The sequence below is a fragment of the Branchiostoma lanceolatum genome, chromosome 1 (assembly GCF_035083965.1).
Source record: "Branchiostoma lanceolatum isolate klBraLanc5 chromosome 1, klBraLanc5.hap2, whole genome shotgun sequence".
NCBI classification, from domain to species: domain Eukaryota; kingdom Metazoa; phylum Chordata; class Leptocardii; order Amphioxiformes; family Branchiostomatidae; genus Branchiostoma; species Branchiostoma lanceolatum.
Window position 1 is genome coordinate 6,630,665 of NC_089722.1, and position 22,692 is coordinate 6,653,356.

General features: G+C 42.2%; 1 pseudogene; it reads right to left on the reverse strand.

Moving 5' to 3' along the window:
- Positions 1-155: 155 nt before the first annotated feature.
- LOC136431353 (uncharacterized) lies at positions 156-12,512 on the reverse strand (annotated as a pseudogene).
- Positions 12,513-22,692: the final 10,180 nt, after the last annotated feature.

Genomic DNA, 22,692 nt, shown 5'->3' on the forward strand with positions numbered 1-22,692 from the left:
CTGAAAGAACAAATATAGAAGTTGGTTTGCTACACCGTCTTTTGAAAAAAGACAATCTACCTAATTGTCAAGCAGATGTTAGGGTGGCAAATCGTAATGTTTCTGAGTGACGGCCGGGCTTCTCTGACAGAAAATTCAAAGGTAACGACTAAATGTAAGTGAAGACAACCTGTGTTCACAGGCTTTAATCCAGCTGTCTTTCATATTTTCGTATTTCTACAAGTCGATCGGGACGACGTATACCCTATTAGAGTAGTAAAATGATACATTTACACCCGAATTCTATAAGTTCTTTTTACACACAAAAACATATTCTTCAATGCAACTCTTCTAATGCAATTCAATGCGAAACAGTGACAAACCCCTATATTACAGTGTAGAGCTCATGTGTTACAGAGCAAAATTCACATGTACACCTAAAAATGACAATCTTTACGTACACGCCTCAGTCAGAATTAAGCCAGTGGTATCAAAGATCTCTGAGAAAGACGACTGGAGCAAAACTATCAAACGGCTTCCGTAACAAAACACTTCTACTTCTATACTAGTATATGCTTGTCGTCTTCACTCTCCCCTTCGTTGAACATGTTGGCGAGTTTGGAGAACCTCGGTCCCCAGTCGTTCAAGTAGTCGTAGTTCTGGTCGCCTCCGGAGCTGCTGGAGTTGAGGGAGCTGAGGGACCCTGCCAGCGAGCCCTCCCCCTCGTCCTCGTACGGAATGAACTCGTCTCGTGCGCCCAGGTTGTCTCCCAACTCCTCGTCGTTTAGTCTGGTGTCGATGAACTCACCAACGTCGTTGGAGTCATCGGGCACCTAGATAAAGGGGGAGGAGGGGTTATTTGTGGTTGATACACAATGGCGTGACCTAGTGATAGAATCCCCGAGTACATTTGCAAGTACAATCTTGTGAACAGAATATCTCAGTATTATTGACAGTTATCATTATTTTACAGGGCCATGTGCTCTCGCTTGGCGGCCGTTGTCACGGCCATTGCTGTAAGCGCTCACTTGCTTTTGCTCGATGCCTGTCATCGTGTTTGGTTGCGTGCATTAAAGTTTGCCCACTGTTTACGTACACTAAACAAAGTCGTTCTTTTGCGATGCATCATTGGCACAGAAGGTAAGGAAGAAGGGAAATTACCGAACATTCTACCCCACCATCCAATTTGTTTCGTCACAAAAGTTTTATCTTAACGAATAGCTGATACACTGGAAGCTCATCTATGTTGGTAGTAAATAAGATACAGTGCTAAACTTTCTGCCAACACTAAGGTATTCACGGATCGAATTTGCGGCGACCACGTTCTGTCGCCTTCTTCAGGATCAATAATCATCAATCTACAACACATTATTGATCCTGAAGAAGGCGACAGTGTCGTCGAAAATTCGATCCGTGACTACTTAAGTGTTGGTAGCAAGTTTAGCACCGTATCATGAATAGCTGATATAGTGCCCATAAGCATACCTTGCTTGTTGCAGAGGCCATGAGCATGGCTGCGTTCTCGCGTAATACAGAAATATCGTACGCCTCCTGATCCTCCTCGTCGTACCCCTCCTCGTTATATTCCACGATGTTCTCGTGAGATTCCGCGTGAGCGCTGACGTTGAAGTTCCAGCTGGCCTTCTTCTTCTCCCGGGTGTAGCGGCGGCGGAAAATGGCGAACACGATCACGAGGACTGCACATGGTGAAAGAAAAATCACTTTAGGGCACACAAGAGACAAACAAACAAACAAACAAGCAAACACAGTAACGACGGAAACGAGCAAAATAACTCGACAGTTTCATATGACAGCATGTCTGTTGTATGTCCGTGAATAAGAGACAAACAAACAAACACAGTACAACGAAAACGAGCAAACTTGTAAGGAACTATTTCAAAAGAACGGAAATACGTTAGAATTTGACTTTCAGGTTGTTTTTTATGTCGTTGCAATTCCGATTGTCTTGGCTGTCTTGTATTTTAGCAAAATTCTTACTACGTGATTTTTGCATGCAAAATGGCCACTTCAGTTAAAGAAGCTAAAGGTTAAAGAACAGAACGAGGTCCCAAGTTGTGGGGTCGTTTGGCGTAACGGCAGGGTGTTCAGTGGTCCCGGGCTCGAATCCCCTGACGCCGCCAATGTTGTGCCATTGGGAAAGGCACTTTACACGACTTTCCTTACTCAATCCAGGTGTAAAAATTGGTTATTGTTCTCTGTACTGTTAATATAAGTTGTAAAAACTTTAGTGCAGTGCCACGTCGTCCTTGTCTATCCAAAAGCAACATAAAATCCTAATACAACTGCAACTTACTGAGTAGGATCAGAAGACAGACGAAAATGGCCACCAGAGAGAACGGAGAGATGCCGACTGGTCCGGTCACTCGGAGCGCGCCGCAGTCTGTCCCTGTTTGAGAACGGCCAAGTTAAAAACAAACAGAGAATGGTGCATATAAAGGCCGGGAGAATTGAAAATATATATAGGAGTTAATGTACTGTTTATGGGAAGGGTTTGCTTGTTCATATCAACAAGATCAAAATAACTAAAACACCAATAAAATGAAATTAAAAAAGAATTATTTGTTTTGAACTAAGTTCATGTGTTTGTTTTGAACTAAGTTCATATATTTGTTTTGAACTAAGTTCATATATACGGCCAGAAAATATTACCTGGAATAATAACTATGAAAAAATAAAATAAAAAACACACTATTGGGGATAATTCCGTCCGGGTCGTCTGCGCATGTGCAGTTGAATCCTCCGATGAAGCTGTAACAGGTGCCGGGATCGCAGGGGTTGTTTGCGCAGTTGTCAATCACGTTACGGCACAGGTAACCGTCGTACCCCACCTTACAGGTGCACTCGTATGAACCCACCAGGTTCCTACACGTGCCGTTAACGCAGTTGTTCTCGAGGCTATAAAAGACATGTGACGTTACAAGGGCGTGCTTTGTTCTTTTGCCAGCGACCCTACTTATCGATCGTAAGACTTAAACTTTGAATCTCTGCATGTTACTAGTTTTTTGTAATCCCGCCGGGAACTCCCTCCACCCCCCACCCCCTGTAACATTTGACTGAGACATCACAGATTAAAGTTTTTCGAGAATGGATTCATTAAACTTCAGCTTCTTTACATCCTCCTGGCCAATCACTCCTGTTTTTGTTTTTTTTCAGACTGAAGCAATCACAGCGACACAAAAATACACGAGAAATCTATGTCACTGTCTTACCTGCACTCGTCTATGTCATCTTCGCAGCTCGCGCCAGTGTAGCCCTGAGGACAAGTGCAGTTCCTCCCGGAGATGAGAGGGTCGGTGAGGTGCCCTCAAGGCAGGTGCCGCCATTTTGACACGGGAAGTTGAAGCAGTTTCGTTCAGTTTCGCAGTTCACTCCTACAGAAAAAGCATAGTTTATGCTTCACTTGAAAGTTCATCTGTGTTGGTAGAAATCATTCTGAATGAACTTTAAACTGTAAAAGCCAACACAATAAATTGGACTTACCCAAATTTTCGACTGATCAGCTACAGTCTTTGTCAAGGAGTGAACGGTCAACAGATCTTGGACACAGAATCAGACTTTTTTGCTAGAGGGATTAAGGAGTCCATCTACATCCGGGCTTTACAACCATCCCTCAACAGCGACGGGGGCGCCATAGACTTTCTGCAACATATGATCCACTACTCGCGGAGTCACGTGTCTCATCTGCATAACGTGACGTCACAGAAGAAGTGGATTGTTCACTCTTTGACAAAGACTGTAGCTGATCAGTCGAAAATTTGGGTAAGTCCAATTTATTGTGTTGGCGTTTACAGTTTAAACTCCATTCAGAACATAGTTTATAGTCAGGTACTATAGGGAAACATCATATCAGAAGTATAGACATCTTTAAGAACATCTTTGAGAGTGTTTTCTTTCTTTAATCACGCTCTCACACACGCTTTCACATCTCTGCCTGTTTTGTGTGACATTGCCCAGTATGGCCTTATTATCTTTTACTAGCCGTTGGGCAAGAACTTGCAGCCAACCTGCAAATATATACCGATATATTTTTACATTGTTTTACCCCCTAACCACTATCATACCTGGTGCACCCCAATCTGACGAAACGTGACAAATTAGAAAGAAAGAAGGGTGAGTAATGAGAGAATTGATGTTAGTACAAAATCTATGTCTATCACGTACGTACAAAAAGCTACGTCTACACAGGATTGAGATAAATGCGTCATTCTCGCCGCGTTTGTCACTGACCAATCACGTCGCCACCTACGGTCAAGAGACAACGTGATTGGCTGGTAACTTTCCCTCCAATAACAGGAGAGCCAGTAGAAGTCTCTGATTGGATGACGACAGCAGGGAGGGTATCTGATTGGCCGGCGAGAAGGACGTCTCGTAGGTCGGTACACCAGGGCCGATGCTTGACTGATACACTACCAGCAGGCATGGTACGACAGGTTGAAGAATGACAGCATTCAACAGAACCAACGTTTCTAAATACCTTTGTACTGCTCGGGGCACTGGCATCGGTAGGCGTTCTCCAAGTTGAAGCAGGTCCCTCCGTTCTGACACGGGTTTGATTGACACTCGTCCACGTCGATACAGACCAGTGTGTCCGCCCCGGGAGTCTGCTCGCTCCACCCCGGTTTGCACTCGCACACGCCCAGGCTGCACAGCTGTCCAACATCTGTACACTCCTTATACAGGCAGGTGTCGAGCTCGTGGCACTGGTCAAAGGTGACCTCTCTGTAGAATGATAGTCAAACGAAAAGTAAGCATTTAGTTTCATATATGTACTGCATAGTTTGCACTGTAACCAAGACAAAATGGTCTTCGTTTTCGAATCATGACACATATAATAAGTATTTACAGCAATGATAGAAATACACGCAGGGTACTAACTTCTTACACTGGGCATTTCTACAGTGAAGTCATGTTACTACTCTCTTCTGACAGATTAAAGGGCAGCCACATGTTGTACGAAATAATTTCACAGATGTTGGTTCATGTTCTCACCTGCTCTCCATGGTTTCAGTCTTGAAGTCGATCTGATTGGGGGTTTCTGGCACGTTACCGAAGGACGCGAAACGGAATTCCTCCATGCAGCCCCTCAGTGACTCGGTAACATTGATGTACTGTTTGGCGTCGGTTGTCAGGTCGGTGGCTGGGTTCTCGATGCCGCCGACATATAAGGAGTTCACGTTGAGTGAATGGGCAGCGTCCGCCCCCTCTCCTGTGTAATAGAAACCATGACATCGTCAGTCACATATTGTTTCTCTCTCTACCGATTCACGAAAGTTTATCCCAAATTAACATACTAGTACTAACAGTTAGTAGCGTGTGTTTTTGAAATTTCGTGATTAAGTTCAACTACCCGCCCCCCGTATCAATACTTCCCTGCTTTCTTTTCTCATCTGAAAGCTATTCGATTTGGTTTGCAAATGCGCCCATCGAAGCATAACGAGGACTCGTGAGATCTCGCGAACCACAACAACTTGAACATAAGATCTCGTAAAATCCCGTCGCGTTCTGACTTTACCTTGGAAGTTGACCAGGGCGATGGTGTTGCCTGCGCCGTCCGTCATAGTGGCGATGTTGGCGTCACGTTCGATGAGCAGCTCCTTTTCCTCTCCGTCGTTCAACAAGTCCCTGGTCACGTAGCTTTCATCCGCACCGCTTCCCTGGAGGCGTAAAGAGGAACTTGATGATGATGTATTGAATGGTCACTGAGAAGCTTTTGGAAAGTTAATGCAAGGCACTGGATTCGGATTGCTTTTATTAGAGCAGATCTAGATGAGAAAAAAGTTGACATCAAGACGTACCTTAGTGTTAAGCCTCAACACAGCTTTTCCATCCTTGAGGTAGACCACTAACCAGGTGGGACCTCCGAAGTAGAAGAGCAGGCCGTTCTGAGCCCTGGAGAGCAAGGACGGACACTCATTATCCACTGGGTTATAATAAAAGAATAAAGTAGAAATACAGGAATATCCTGAACATGATCTTAAGAAGCTGGCATATGGCACTCGATGTATACCGCTATATTGGCTGGGAAAACAAAAAAGAAGTAATAAAAGGAAAAGAAAAGGGGAAAGAGGACAAACAAGGAGAGGAAGAAGTAAAGAAATAAAAAGGAAAACAAGAAAGCAAAATGCACCAATGTAAGTAAATGTCAGTCTTACTTTGTCCTGAACTTGAAGCCGATGGTTGTTTTTGTTCTGGGCTGCAGGTCAGCTTGAATTCTCATGTATGCCCTTGGACTTCTCAAGGTCGCGATGGAGGGCGGGGCACAGACAGGGCACGTCGAGACGTCCTGACCCGTGCTCTCTGTGGTGGACTTCAGGTCAACTTCTCGTGATAGATTTCCAACACGCACGTAAGAGAGGCACACGATTGGATAATTGTACAGACGATTGGATTCTAACTGTGGGAATGCAGTACTGTTTGTCAGGGAAATGTTCACAGTACAGACCTGTAATCCTGAAACACACAAATACACACACATACACACACATACACATACACACACACACACACACACACACACACATACACACACATACACACACACACACACACACACACACACACACACATACAAACACACACACACACACACACACACACAATCTGTTACACTAAACTTGTTATTTCAAAATGAAATCGTCCGGTACGTTCTCTCATTTCTGTATCGTCAAAGCTGCTCTAAGCGATTTCAGGGGGTAAAACTGGAAGTGTTCTGGATAAGGCAATCTGTATGATATTGGCATTTACTACCCCAAGCACATTTCAATCATTATTTCATACTTTGTGTGTTTAAAAAGAGCGCACAGAAACAAGCTGCAAAAGGAGTATTGGTAGCGATCAATGATCAGCCCAAAACCCAGACGTAACCATTTTCTGTAGACAATTTTCGGTGACTTCCTGCCGCGTGACGTCATAACATTTGAGCACATTGAGCCATAACCACGTGATTAATTCTCCGTAAGCGTTCGGGACATTTCACTTACCCCCAGGTCCCTGAGATCTTCGTACCCGCCGATGAGAGTGTTTCCTATGAGGTCGTTCGTAAAGGAGAGTTCTGGCTGCACATCCGTTAGCACCGAGATGGGGGCGTTGTTTCTGTCGACGACCGCCCTCATCTGACCACTCGGCTGACTCATGTTGGTGATGGCGATTTCGTGAGTCTGGTTGTGCTGGACTGGCGGGTTGTCCTCGTCTCCTACGAACAACTGCGAATGCAATAGACATTTTCAGGGTGATTCGCAACTCACATATAATTTGTTTAAAGATTCCCCGTTCGACCTCAGTACCACTGATTGTGATATTCAAAAGCGTTTAATAAACTGTCCACACCATACCCTTATTGGTATGGTTGTTCACGTTTTGTTTTGTCTTGTCTCTCAAACTTCTTAAGATACATATTTCTGTAGGCAACAGACTTCATAACATACCTCAAGAAGTTGCCCACTGAGAGAAGCCTCTATGTATATCCGGCCGTTGAAAACACCCATTGCGAAGAAATCCTGGTTTTGTCCGGCCTGGTAGATGAGCAACCCTTTCTGGTTGCACGCTTTGAATTTCATCTCCAACTTGTCCTCTGCGCCAGCTAGTACCGGATTTTGAGACAGCTGCCATTTCAGGAAACCGCCCTTGTCCACGAAGATTTCAGAACTCACCGAGTTGACTATCACCAGTAGTAAAACTGTGTAAAAAAGGGCGACAGTTTTATCTTGTCTCACCAATTATGCAAATTGGGTTGTGATGAGTATAACCTATTCTAGTTCATTGTCTTCTGTCCAGATTACATATATGGTATGTGTGAAACTCCAAATCAACATTTCATAATCAACAAGAGTCTGGAGTCTGCACTTCAGTGTGTACATCTCTGTCTAACCTACTTGCGTACTAAATAACATGACAATCTGTCGTTCCTTTCTTCAGTTAAGGAACGTAATGGAAAATCGGTGAAGGAAAAGCTGGAAAAGCAGCGCAGAAGAAAAGCGGATCCGCAAAAAGGAACTTTGCAATAGAACTGAGTCAGCTTACAGAAGAACTTTATTGCACGACAATTGTATACGTTACAATGTATGGCAACAACTATTAAACATATACATAGTACAAAATAGAGGTATAGAATAAGTGTTTTAGAGGTTTTGAAATCTCTGTATAGAATTTGTCCCCTGTTTGCAATTCAACCGTAAATGTTCGCCGATACTTTGTTCCCTTGTAGTGATGTATTTGTTTACATGTTCTTATGACAATATTACGAGCTAAGGCTAAGTCAGCTAAGGCCTTCTTTCTTAGTCAGGAGGATACACAGACTTGTGTCATCTTCGAAGTACTCTCTTCACAGTCGTTGTTGACATGAGCTTAGTAAATTCTCCTCTGTAAATGTTATGCATGACACGTGTGCTATGTGTTCTTGTTGCTGTTACATTATGGTTGAATGAACATGTCAATGTGCACATTGACAATAAACACACCATCAAGAGTGACCTTAGTGACTATGCAACAAACTTCAACAAACGAACTGAGGATATGTCCGTGACACTTGCACATCCCTAGTAAAACAATATCAAGCAGACACGACCTGCCTTGGTTCAACAGAAACCTAAGAAGGCATTGTCGTACGAAACAACGTCTTCACAGTAAAGCTAAGAGAACAGGGCAAGAAGACGACTGGAACAAATACAAAAGAGTTAAGAAGGGGGTACAGAAAAGCATAAGAGCAGCATATTTAAAATATGTGACAGACATACTGGGAGAAGCTATAACTGACAAACCCAAAACATCATCAGTGATAGCGAGAAAAAAGCAGAGGCACTCAGCTCAAGTGTGTTTACAGAGGAAGATACAGCGAACATGCCAACCCTCGACCAAATATCACATTGGTTCCTCAAAATGACAGTCACCGAAATAGCATCTGTGTTAACCAATGTTTTCCAACACTCGTTAGACACAGGAGAAATTCCCGAAGACTGGAGGGATGCAAATATATGTGACATTTTCAAAAAGGGAGCGTTTCCCGGCAACTACCGACCTGTTTCACTGACCCGTATATCCTGCAAACTACTTGAACACATTATCCATAGCCATGTCATGAAGCACTCAGAAAGTTACAACATATTGACTGACTACCAACATGGTTTCAGAGGAAGGCGATTCACAGAAACACAACTTATATTGACAGTTCACGACATAGCTGGCGAACTGAACAGTAAAAAACAGGTAGACCTAGCAATAATTGATTTTACTAAAGCCTTCGACATAGTCCCACATAGCAGACGCGCCGCGTGCCTGCGAAGCTGGCGTGTTGTGCCTAATGGCGGTTATACCGGCTATATAGATACAGATACAGAAGCTTAGCCTGGGTGCCATCCTATTTCTACCGGGGCCCCTACACTCGCTACCCCTTTTTTTAGGGTAGCGAGTGTAGGAGCCCCGGTAGAAATAGGATGGCACCCAGGCTAACAGAAGCTGGTGTGTTACGCTGAAAATGGCGGTTATACCGACTATATAGATACAGATACAGAACAACTCATCAAGGCCAAGGAAATAAGTAAACAATTCTTACCAGTCACTCCTAAAAACCAGAGACTCAAAAACACCAGAGAGAAGAACTTCACGTTAAGTTTCTCCATGTTTCCTCACGGAAGTCCGGAGAAAGAGGAAATGATCTAATAACAGGTGGGAACATGTGACGCACGTAAGACTCGGACTGTCATTGGTCAATGCATGTCATGTGACTCACATCACTGTCAAAGTTACTGATCCGAGATACACTAACGTGTTCAGAATAACTCTCTTGTCCAAGGGGGGTATATGTTTACGTGGGGAATAGACTATCTCAGTTCAACTGACTCTCCCAGAAGATAAGGCACCGAAGGATGGCACTGACTGGACATACCGAGATGACAGCCAGCCAGCTTATCCTCTGGGAGCCAACGGGGGGAAGGAGGAAAAGGGGCAGGAGACGAACAACCCTCATTGACAATCTAACAAGAGCTTTTCAAAAAAGCTGGCGTTTCGGCTACGTTTATGAGTGTGAATTGTCTTTTCCCTTTACTTGAAATAAAATCTGCCAGAGAAAGTCACTCAAGGGCTGTTCAGTCTATAAGAAAAATTGTCATTTTGGGAAATGAGTACTGTTTTAATAGAGAAAGGCAGATTGGGGAAAGCAATTTTGAAGTTACGTCACTTAACTTAAGTGCTTTTGAAAAAGCTGGTCTTGGCCTACAACTTGTACTTATTTGTAAAATGTACAATAGGCTCATTATAAAAGCTATCAATGTAATTATGTACATGGCACGCAATAAAACATAAAATTTGAAAAATCACCATTGAATCATCAGCACTATGGTAATTAAGTGAAATAGAAGTTCATAACAGCTAAGGTTCTATCTAAAATGACTACCAAATGTCAAACAAATCAACAGCTACCTCATCCGTATTATTCTGGTTTCCGCATTTACAACATTTCTTCCTTATTTTCCTGGGTAATTTTGCTAAAATTCATGAAAATTCCCATAGTTTTGTGCCGAGCGGCGCCACTTTCCACGTCCGTGTTGTCTGAATGAAGTCGATACTGAACAATGGAGCATTTGCTACTGTAACAAAGGATCGCTGTTTTGCAAACAACATCAAGAGCCTCTGTTTACATCGGGGATAGAAGTTTAGTGGCGAGTGTTTTGCAAGAATCATCTTACCGCGCATAGGAGCCGCTGCACGGTATTTTCCATTACAATGAACAGAAATTCGAATGCCGGGTTTGGAATCTATGAAGTCCTGTTCATAAGGCAAAGGCCTTGTATATATTAAATGAATATTTAAAAATAACAAATATAAAATATTTCTTTATTTATTAATGAAAAAATGAAAAAATGATATTCATAAATATGATATTGATAGATTAATATAATATCAATATATATTTTTGATATTCAATATCTAAAAAGAAAAAAAAAATCCATGCACGGACACGAACCCGGATCTTCTGGGTCCGAAGTGCTTCGCGTTGCCAGATGGGCTAAACTGCGGTACGTAACCCATCTGTCTGTACGTAATGCTATAACCTCACTATATGGTATCATTTATGTCGATTTTTGGTCGTTTTCTTGACGAAATCATTTTTTTTCTTCTGCAATCTTGTGGACTAGATGTAATATGGTCATTTTTCAGGATATCAAAGTCCGAAACCACAATGCAATGATATTTCCGAACAGTTGTAGCAGTTACATGCGGTCGCCCTCCTGTGTGTCATGCAAATCTAGCCTGCCTGCCTTTTCGTGCTCCCTTGCCATATAAGGCAACGGCTATACAAGGATTTGGGAACGTATTGCCATATAAGGTCTTCTGGTGTGCGACACAGTGTTGAACCAAACAGCATGCATGCATGCATCGAAGCATCGCTATGCATGCATCGAAGGTAAAAGCCAGTACATTGCGTTCCGGCGCGAAGGCGCCGAAACGCAAAAATGGATGCTGGGCTCATTGACATCTCTACAGCGGGTGCTTCGATCATTAATGGAAGACAGAAGAACCCATTGTCTCCCGGGAAGACATCGTCAAGGTTCAAGGTCAGTTCAACTACCTACTTTGGAGCCTGGGCTCCTTCGAAATGTGTCGTAAACAAGCAAGTAGGTCTGACATTAGCAGGCTTGGAGAGAGGATTGTCTTTTAAGGCATTAAGTTAAGTTTGTACTCCATGTTTGTTCCCAGGTGTGCAGAGAACGAGAAGAGTGCTATAGATAAGAAGAAGTTAACATGTGGAAAAAAACTATTGCGTATGTCAGACTCGGGGACTGTCATTGGTCAAGGAGGGTTATCAAATATAAGTCTTTACCAGACCCTGCGGATGGCTGGGGAAATATTGTAATTGTCCAAATAGAGTGAATAGTATGCTAAGGGAGTTGGCTACGGACAGAAGGTCCAATCTACCATCCTGAAACCCTGGCAAATATTATCTCTATAGCCGGCGTAGTTAGTCTGGTAGAGACTAGTCAAATATCATATCACTGCCAAAGTCACTGATCCGAGCCTCGCGTACGTGTTGAGAATTTCTCCCTTATACCCTGGGGGTAAGTTTACGTTAAAGTGAGGTATCAACAACTAATATCCGTGATACTCTCACGACAATCACCAATTTACTGCTGCTGCCTGCTTCAATGCACCACAATACACAACATAAGTCCAGTAAACTATCTAATTTTCCATGAGACAAACCTTTCAAAATCGAACACCTTTCTGTTATAGTTCTTCTCGGACCAAACCCATCGGACAACATAAACCTGTAAGCGTGTAAATAGTATACGTAAGTCCATGTGGCAGATCTAATGATGTATTTAGGCGAAGAAGAAGAATGAAGCAATTCTTACCAGTCACTCCAGAAAGGGCAGTGATCCAGCAACACCAGGAGAGAAGGACTTCACGTGCACGCACGCTCGCCACGTCTGTTGTCAGAAGTGCGGAGAATATGAACGGACACAGGAGTGCAAAACTGAAATCAACAGCAGTTGGCAAAACGTTCAAGGTCGCAGAACACATGTATTAACAGGTGACCCCCGCAGTAGTTCGGGTATATATAAAGTAGTGCGTCACATTGCTTGAGAAGTCCGTAGTTTTTCTTCTGTGTACATTAGCGAGGCGGAAAGTGTGGTGAATGGTAGAGGAATATGTCAGTTTTTAGTGTGTACGAGTTGGATTACGATGTTTGTTCGGTCGGCTTAGATTCGCGCCTGAATATGGTGCCGCCCGACTACTGTGCGTCGGCTATAGTATGATGACCTCCCCTGGGGTCATATCAAAGTGGCTTTTAAAAGAGAACGAGCCGGCAAATTTCAGCTCGTTTTCACATATTTTGTAGATTGAACCCTGAAGTCAACCATATTGAAATCTTGCACCTTGATTGTACACCCTTCTATAAATTTTGAAGCGTCGAAGTTTCTTACTTTGGGATCCTTAACCATGTAAATCCCTATAGGCGAAATACTGTGGTCTACGACCTCAAGTCATACAAGGGGACTCTCAATGGTCAGTGGTTGTCATTTAAACCACATGATCCGAACTATACATGTACACGTACGTGTTTAGAATCTGTTCCTTATCCTGGGGAACAAGTTACCCTGAAGGTGAGACTATCTTTAGTTCAGATCAGAGAAACTTCATACTTTGGATTCTTGGCTCCATCAACGTGTGACGTAAACAAGAGCGCGCAGATATCACGTAGGCCCAACGGCGGGAAACTTGAAGAGAGAGTTGCCTATCGGGTAACTGAAATAATTGTAAATTCAGGTGTATACCTTTACCTTCAGAGCCCAGCGGCCACGCCTGTCAGTTTGGTTTGCAGTAGCTAGTGTAAATAAATGATTTGGGTGACAAAAAGTAGGAGATAATGCATTCATTTTTTAGAAGACCATATAAGAATAAGAGTCAGTATGACGTTAGATATTACTAATAACAAGACAAAGAATTAACATCAACATTTATGCTGAAAGTCAAGCTAAAAGCCGAAAATCATGGAAATCAGCCCTTCTTTTTGCCACGCAACCGCGACTACCCTTCCTTTTCGTCCAAGCTGCAGACAGGCTGAGCCTCGCCAGAGGACGCTTCATGCAAGGCCATTGCATTTCGCCATTGCCGCCATGGCTGACAATAGTTGGTACATGTGTATGCACAGTCTACTGATAATTACAGGTTTGACGTATGTCAAAGCCTGTATTGCTTTAGTACGATTGTGATCACGTGGTCTATGGGCGCCGCCATGTTGTTACGTAGCAGTGCATCAGCCAATGATATCTAATTTTGTCACTGTGACGCAAGTCATTCCTCTTACTTATTCATCGCCTTTTTACTTATTCATGACATCTGTAGCTCAGATACATCTTCTACTGAATATATAATAGTCATATCAATATTAATTCGGCACCTTTTACAGGGTCGTCACTATTGCTTATTCATTACATCATCTGCTGAATATTTAACATTATCAATCATTGCCATCATTCAATATTCATTCATTTGCAGTTCAAGCTTTTTGTACTATCTAGGCCAGCCAGTCTTCCCACTAGAAATACCACCGACTAAGCTGGTAACTTTTGTTTGTGGGTTAACACTACATGAAAATGCAGTTGAATTGATGCTGAATAGAGATTAACCAATACTAAACTGGTATCAATTAATAGGCAAGAAGATAAGTTTTTTTACTATCTTGACGAAATACACGTTGTTAGATAATTAACATAGATAATTGATATATTCATGTGTAGTTCTGTCTCAGATCGAAGGTAATAAACATATTAATAGAAACTGCTATAACACCTCACTGGTAAAGGAAAGGTGTTTCATCTTTAAGTCATATGTACTTATCATTATCATCTTTATGTGTATTATGTTAATATGGACCTCATTTGCATAATTTATGCAGAAACTTCATATTTCCCTTATGCTAAATGCTACACATGTCATATAAGAGGTGAATGTCGTTGTAGGACAGGCGAATACAATTGAATGTTCAGTATGCTAATTATGGCCTCATTTGCATAATTTATGCAGAAAAGTTATACTTCCTTTAGGGTAAATGCTAGGGATGTGATATTAGTGATGTGGGTAGCTTTAGTAAAGGTGAATACAATGGAATGTATGTGATGCTAATGAGGACCTCATTTGCATTATTATTGAAGAAACTTCATATTTCCTGTACGATGAATACAACGGATGCCACATTGGATGTATAGGTAGCTTTACTAAAACCATTATCTTTAGGTGTGTTATGCTGATGATGACTATATTTGCAAAATCAAATGCAAAAATGGTAGGGGCTTCATATTCGACATAAATGTAGCTTGAATAAACAACGATGCTGTTTCATACCTCTTTTATGAATGGAGATAAATATTCTTTATTTAGGGTGGCAGAAGTTAGGGTGGCAGAAGATGATTACCGAGTAGTTTTGAGGCTTCCGGGAGTCAGATGTGACGTCATAATATTATACCAGTGCAAAGGTGTAAATGGTAGGGTAGGGTGGCAGCCGCAGACAAAACAGACGAACAGTGATGCGCACATGGTATATGCGATGTCGTTCTTATAATCAAATTAACATGGCATTACTAATTAGTAAATTATTGTGAATAAAAAATACTTTTAATCTCCGTGGAGGAGGGTACTCGCGACAGTTATGAAAATCGGCAGTATGTGTGCCTCTGACCATGGATACGCTGGTGCAATGGCATTATTATCCCTATATAATGTTCTTGGTTGGTATTGATTAGGCTAGTAATGTCTTCTCCATAGGCAAACCTGTCTGTATTTGCCGCTAGCGCAAATATTTACTCTAGTTCGATTCCTTTTGGCAATCTAAACGGCATCCAAGAAAGTTTGATTTTTACTTCGACTGTAGTGTGGCCATTAGCTATTATGCAGCAAAGGATAGGGCGGCAAATTGTGACGGTTTTCATGCAATATATACATATGTGACGATCGGGATCAAGTCATTACACGTACAACAACCATTTCATCCTCGCCATTATCTAATGGTTGCGTGACCAGCTTTTTCCAAAGCATTTCTTGTTTCAAGGTATCCTTTTTGAAAATGTATAAGAAAGGATGCTCCTGCAGTCCAAACATAAACTGCTAGGGGGCCCATACCTGTCACCAATAAAATCAAGACCAAAGCATGTTCAGGACTAATGGTACATGGAAAACACTTGTATGCACCGTATGATAAAATTTCCTCACATGAATTGTTGCCACATTCGACTGACAAACCTCGGAAACATCAATATCAATATCAGCTATCTATATCAATTTTACAAATAAACCTTTAAAACGTTAGTACCAGTACAGCTGCACTGTAGCGTAATAAAAGGGGGTTTTGTTGTTCGTAGAGGCACCGCTTTTCTGTCTACCTTCACTTGATATCGCCTTTAAATAGCTATCTGGGGACATTCTACGATCTACCTTAACATGAAAGTCACTCTGAGATGAAAGAAAAGCGTCCAACCCCCCAGTGCAACGTCTCCCATTTCAAAGGGAAACTCACCGAAGATTGTTCCCACGTGAGTATTTAGTTGCTGCATTTATGACTATACGGGTGTTTGATATCAATATTTCTGAGGGCTTAGTTTCGCTTTATCTAGAGATCCATTTGTGTTGGGATATTCCATTTGAAAAATCACAGGATGAAAGAAATCTTGAGTGTTTGCTCTTTGGTCTTCATGATGAATTCGGAACATATAGGCAAGGTTTTAAGCGTATCAACTTCAGTCTAGTATTGCAGGGGCTTACTCTATGACTTACGGATCAAAATGCGAGGAAAAACATTACAAAAACATCACTGCTGTAGTGAGCTTGTTAAAGTGGGACCCGGATAATAAGGACACGGGAGATTTCGACCTTTTAGCGGATAATGGTTAGATGGATACGTTCTAAAACGCTAAGTCGGCTCTTTGATCGGTTCATTTATGTCGGCATAAGTCGTCCGATGGGAACTATTTTGTGAAACTGTGACATGTCACCTAGGTTCAAGCGTTTGATCATTTCGACCTATGCATCGTTTTTTTTTACTATATTTCTTCGTTCTAAGCTTCCATATGTCAGAAAAATTCCACGTTCGGTCAGAATAAAGGCTACACGGCTGCATGTTTGATGACAGCCAATGTGTTTCATTGCGGTGTAATTAAGGTGGATCTTGTTTTCTTCTTTTTCGGTCGGGGTCAAATGCATACGACTATGTCTTGTGACAGCCGACTTCCCATACATGGCAATGTATGGCTACTACCATATACCCCCTTTGAACAACTGTATTTTCTCTTCTCATTATAATTGCACGTTGGGAATAACCAGTTTCGAAATATTACAAATGTTCATATTGTAGTTTCTGGTTGTGCTTTTTTTTAATAATGCAAGTTCGACTACTTTACATAAATTCTCATCTACCTAGCCTCTTGTAAAATCCACAGATTGCACTGCCCCTTGCACCCAGTTGTAGGAATGTTACGTCGAGTCTATATACGTGTCATCGCTTTGGGTTTAATGCGCTTTGGCAGAATGAAATCCCTCTTAGGCGGTGCATGTGTTCAGAGGGTCTCGCAACATCCTCTCCATCCCTTGACCTCTATGTGCCGACAGGCAGCCTGTTACTCCTGACAAGGCCGGCCACTTTGGGAGATTTGGTGACTGTGAGTTGGACTTAGCTTCACCATCTGTGTAGAAAGGGGGGCTTTACGTGGACATCAGTAACAAAGAACAGCTAACTGGTCACTCGATGCTATGTATGTGTGTTGTGTGTGTGTGTGTGTGTGTGTGTATGTGTGTGTGTGTGTGTGTGTGTGTGTGTGTGTGTGTGTGTGTGTGTGTGTGTGTGTGTGTGTGTGTGTGTGTGTGTGTGTGTGTGTATGTGTGTGTGTGTAGGCGCGTGTGTTTGTATATGTTTCACGGGGTATGTGTGTCTATGCATGTATTAAATGTGTACATGTATGTATGTACTGAGTGTGTTTGTCCATGTCTCTTTGTTTCTGTGCGTGCGCGTAGCATTGGAGCTTCAAACAAAGTATTTGAAAGCTGGCACTACAAATTTTTGCATATCAATATATCTGTGAGTGTATGAGAAGGTTTACCTACCTCCATGCCATGCTGGCTATCGAAATGTTTGGCGAAATAGAGTGGTATGTGGAAAACAGAAATGACCCTAGGTTTCTACGATGCAGTGCATAGGCCAGCCACAAGAGGTCGCTGCTGGGACTGTGCCAAATGACATACTAGTCTAATAACCTCCATTATAATATTGGCAAACATTACAGATCGTATTTCATCAATGCAGCGTTGGCTAATCAATTTCTATTCTTCGCATAGGATCGAAAACTACTCAAGGTAGCATTTAGCATAGACGTGGTAAACATAATTTGTTTTATAAAAATATCGCATTGTGAAATTGGCGAACATATGATACGCTGCAACCTGGGACCGTGTAACACTGTACAGTTCGCACATCCATAGCAACAGCTGGAGTTCTATCAGATAACCTATCTCTGGGAAGGTGATAGGGCATATCTGGTTTAGACTCAGACTACTGCAAAGGATTAAAGATGCCTAAAGAGCTCGGAATAATTAGAAAACGGTATTTGGTGAAGCTCTCCTTTTGCCTACTGTGTATGATATCCACCAGTGCAAAATTAACGTTGACTTCGTTTTTTTCTCGCCAAAATTTGGTCACCCGATCTTAGTACTGTAGCTTCTTTGTATTACCTCCTTGGTACAAGAAATGTGTATGTAGATGTTTCTAATAATAAAATGTTATTGCTGTCGAAATGTACACAACACATTCAATAGACATAGTAGATGACATAACCTGAAAATAACAAACAAAACAGAAAGAGAAAGAAGTAGTAGACATTCTCTGTACTCCCAACGAGGGAAGGGGGTATTTAAAACCAAACTAAAGCGCTGCAAACAGGAATGTTTGTTGCTCGCAGATCCTCATAATCTACGGCTTATAGAACAGAACCAGTGATACAACTTCCTGTAAAGTCTGACAACAATATGACCTGCTCTAGACAGAAGGTCCATTCAGATAGGATTAGTGGAGAAGTTCCCAGTGTATCATTCACAGGACAGGGGATGGGCGCTGTAAGCTATGTTTATCTAACATTAACAATGTTGTTTTAGAGCCAGAAGATGATTCAATTATTCAGGGGGCATCATGGGAATGTCATTTCGCATACCTCATTTACATATGTAGTTGACCTCAATACAACTTAATTTGCCAGACGCAGCGAGACACTAGTGCTAACTTTTTTACATAGAAACCTTCTCCCATTGTAATCGACAAAGAACCTAACAATGTAATATATAAGTCGAAACTAGAAATATCTAATTTGTTAATAGTATGTTAATAGTACAGATACCTAACATTAACTGAGCGTTAGTTGTGTGTTTTTTTGGGTGTGTGTGTGTTTTTTTTGCAACGGTATGAGCCCCTCATCGATCCTTTTCTGACTAGTCCCTTGCATGTTTGTTTTTAATCATCCCCTGATACAGTTGTCTACATAAAGATGTATGAAGGCGGCTACAAAGTTGGCCCAGTCAATCTGGCGTCTATTTTTGCAGACACGTTATATAGTTCAGATGGCGAGCCCTCTCTCCCTCACACGATGTTCTCTCTCACAAGACCGCCCTCCCCCAAGCCTTGTTATCATAGGAGGGCAAACGAAAACGCTACAAAAAGGTATCATTTCTCCGCCGTGCCCTCCCCCTCCCCCGAACCCCCTAAGAAGCCCGGGATAATGTTTTCCTTGCTGATCCTGTTGTGACATATTTCTTGGGTGACTGGGAAAGGCGGGAAGACCCGTGTAATGTCTCCTCAGCCGGTCCTGCCAATTATGCCTCTCTCTCTGGGATCCCTCCCTAAGCCACGCGTACTTATGCGGCCTGTAACAGTGATACTGAAATAACAGCCTGGGCTTGCAGACTGTTTGTCTGACGAGGATGAAGAATTCTTGTACAAATTACGGTTATTAAATGTTCGACTTTAAACGTTATCAAAGTATATTGAGGAGGACTTATTGCAATGAATGAATGGATGTAGTTTTTAGTAGAAGAGCCTGTTCCATTGCCCCCTTCACTGCTTCGTAGACACGACAAATTATAAACGAGTGAAAAGTAACTTCATACAAGCTGAAACGTCACAACATTTTGACGACTCTGTAGGATTGCCAGACCTAACAACCTTCCATTCTTCCTCTTTCCCTTCTCATCTTCCTCTCTCTCTCTCTCTCTCACACACACACACACACACGCGCGCGCGCGCGCGCGCGCGCACACTGTGACACACACACACACACACTCCCTCTCTCGCTCTCTTTCTTTATATTCCCCTTCCAGTGGGAAGGGGGATATATTGTTTTTGCTTGCCTGTTCTTCTTCTTTCTTCTTCTTCTTCTTCTTCTGCCAAAAACCAAGTAGATGTGCGGTGGTAGCTCTACTAATGGTATTGCAGAAAGTTATATGTACCTTATGTTACAATGTACAGATGTTATATTTGACATGTAGGTACCTATAGGAAAGGTGATAACACCTGACAATAAATTATGCTAATGAGTACCTTATTTGCATAATCTATGCATAAACTTGTATTTCCCTTACCGTGAAAGCTGCGGATGTCATCTTTGACATGTAGGTACCTTTAGGAAAGGTGAATGCACCTGGACATAAATTATGCTAATGAGGACCTCATTTGCATAATTTATGCAGAAACGTGTATTTCCCTTACCGTACAAGCTGCGGATGTCATATTTGAGATGTAGGTACCTTCAGGAAAGGTGAACACACCTGGCCATGAATTATGCTAATGAGGACCTCATTTGCATAATTTATGGATAAACTTATATTTCCCTTACCGTAAAAGCTGCGGATGTCATCTTTAAGATGTAGGTACCTTTAGGAAAGGTGAATGCACCTGGACATAAATTATGCTAATAAGGACCTTATTTGCATAATTTATGCTTTAACTTGTATTTCCCTTACCGTGAAAGCTACGGATGTCATATTTGAGATGTAGGTACCATTAGGAAGGGTCATAAAACCTGGCCATAAATTATGCTAATGAGGGCCTCGTTTGCATAATTTATGCATATCCCTCACCGTAAAGGCTACGGATGTCATATTTCAGATGTAGGTACCTTTAGGAGAGGTGAACACACCTGTATATAAATTATGCTAATGCCGACCTCCTTTGCATAATTTATGCAGAAACTTCATAATACCCTTACAGCCGATGCTAAGGATGTCATATTTGAGGTGTAGGTAATGGGAGGGGAATATCCTGCATTTTCCCGAAAATGTTGCCATTCTAGTTTCTCTCTAACTTTACTCTCTCTCTATTTCTCGTCACATCCTGTGGATCTATACTAATATCTGGACCGTCATCCCCCGTGAACATCTGATGAAAGGGTGAATTTCCACAGGAGATCAGGAGGATGAAGTGATCGGACCGGTCTTTCCACACACTGAATACCGCAGGAAACCCCAGCAGCCAAATCTCAACATGGATCTACACTCTGGAGTCGTAGTGTGCTTCAGATTGTCCTCCACATTAGATAGACAGGTGCAACAAACGGAGCGATTTTGCCACTCTCGTGCTGACCCTCTGAAAATGTTTGGGTAGTCCAGGATCATGATGGTACACTGTCTAGTAATAAGCATACCTAATCTCCAAGTAGATGTGCGCTTGGCAGGCAAAATTGTTACGCTTTTTTTTACCATTTCTGGCCCATCTCTGTTTCCAAACTGTGTAAAAGAAAATGACTGCTATGCGCTAGGGAACGTAACGATCTTCCTTCCCAACATCTGCTTGGAGATTAGAAATCTGACAGGAATTCAAATGATCGACCTTGTGATCAAACGTGGATAACAAGTACTAACTACTTCCAATAGACTCAATAATCTACCCTAATTAGTTTAACCTTATGAGCGAATGAGGGGCCGTTATCAGTTTGACGGACGGATGGGGGTGATCTGCGGGTGTTGTTGAAGGAGACCCCGAGTCGGAAATCCTGGCGCCTCGGTCAGCCCAGACCAGGAGACCTGACCGGCGGTCTCATGGCTCCGGTATGGCTGTACACTGGTAACTTTCATCGCTGTCCGTTCTACGTAATGTTTAGGTCTGTGAACACAAACCCAGGGGGAGATTACTCAGAAACACTGAGGGTTCTTTTCACTCAACACTTGTACTGTTATAAAGGCTCTGATTTGAATGGTTGGTTGGCTAGCTGGTTGGTTGGTTGGTTGGTTGGTTGGTTGGTTGGTTGGTTGGTTGGTTGGTTGGTTGGTCGGTTGGTTGGTTTGTGGGTTGGTTGGTTGGTTGGTTGGTTGGTTGGTTGGTTGGTTGGTTGGTTGGATGTTTGGTTGGTTCGTTGGTTCGTTGGTTCGTTCGTTCGTTCGTTCGTTCGTTCGTTCGTTCGCTTCCTTGCTTTCTCGCTCGCCAGCTTTCTTGCATATTCACTCACTTGTCTACTTTAGGTTGTTGTTTCATACCTATCATTCTTCAGACACCTGTGTTCTACTAAGGAGTTTTCTTAAGAAATCTATCTTTCTTGAGTCGACAGGCGTAGGAAATCAGTCTGACAGTTTTTAAACAACCGGTATGCGAACACAGCACACGGCTTGTCCTCTCCTGTAACAGTATACCCTGGGGGCAGACCGGGGTATTATCAACACAAACAATAACATCTCTGGATATAAGGTACGACCACTTTAAAAACACCGAGACAACCATCATAAGGAAAACAGAACATTTTCGCCTAGTTATTAGAAACCACTCCCTGGCACTATAATGTGCTATCATCGGAAACGGCAGTAAAAGTTGATGGGCATGGTAAGTAGACTGGGTTGTATCCTGACTTGATAGTATCTTACGTAAAAGTACCAACAATACGATGACTACTTCGTTATATATATGAGGTTCTGCAGTTGTAAAACATATACATGTACTCGCCTTTCCACATTCTGATTATGCAATATATAAGCAAAGTAGGTTATAATAACAGGCTATACCCCGGACTTAGTTGTGTCGTAAATTTCTGCGTTGACTGACATCCATCTCTCCCCGCCATACGTGCAATGCTTTTACATGTACAGTTTTTTCATGATTATCAGATTAATTTCTAAAATCGCAACAGAAATGCTTCGCCAAAAATATCGAACGTGTTCTGGCAAGAAGATTTTACA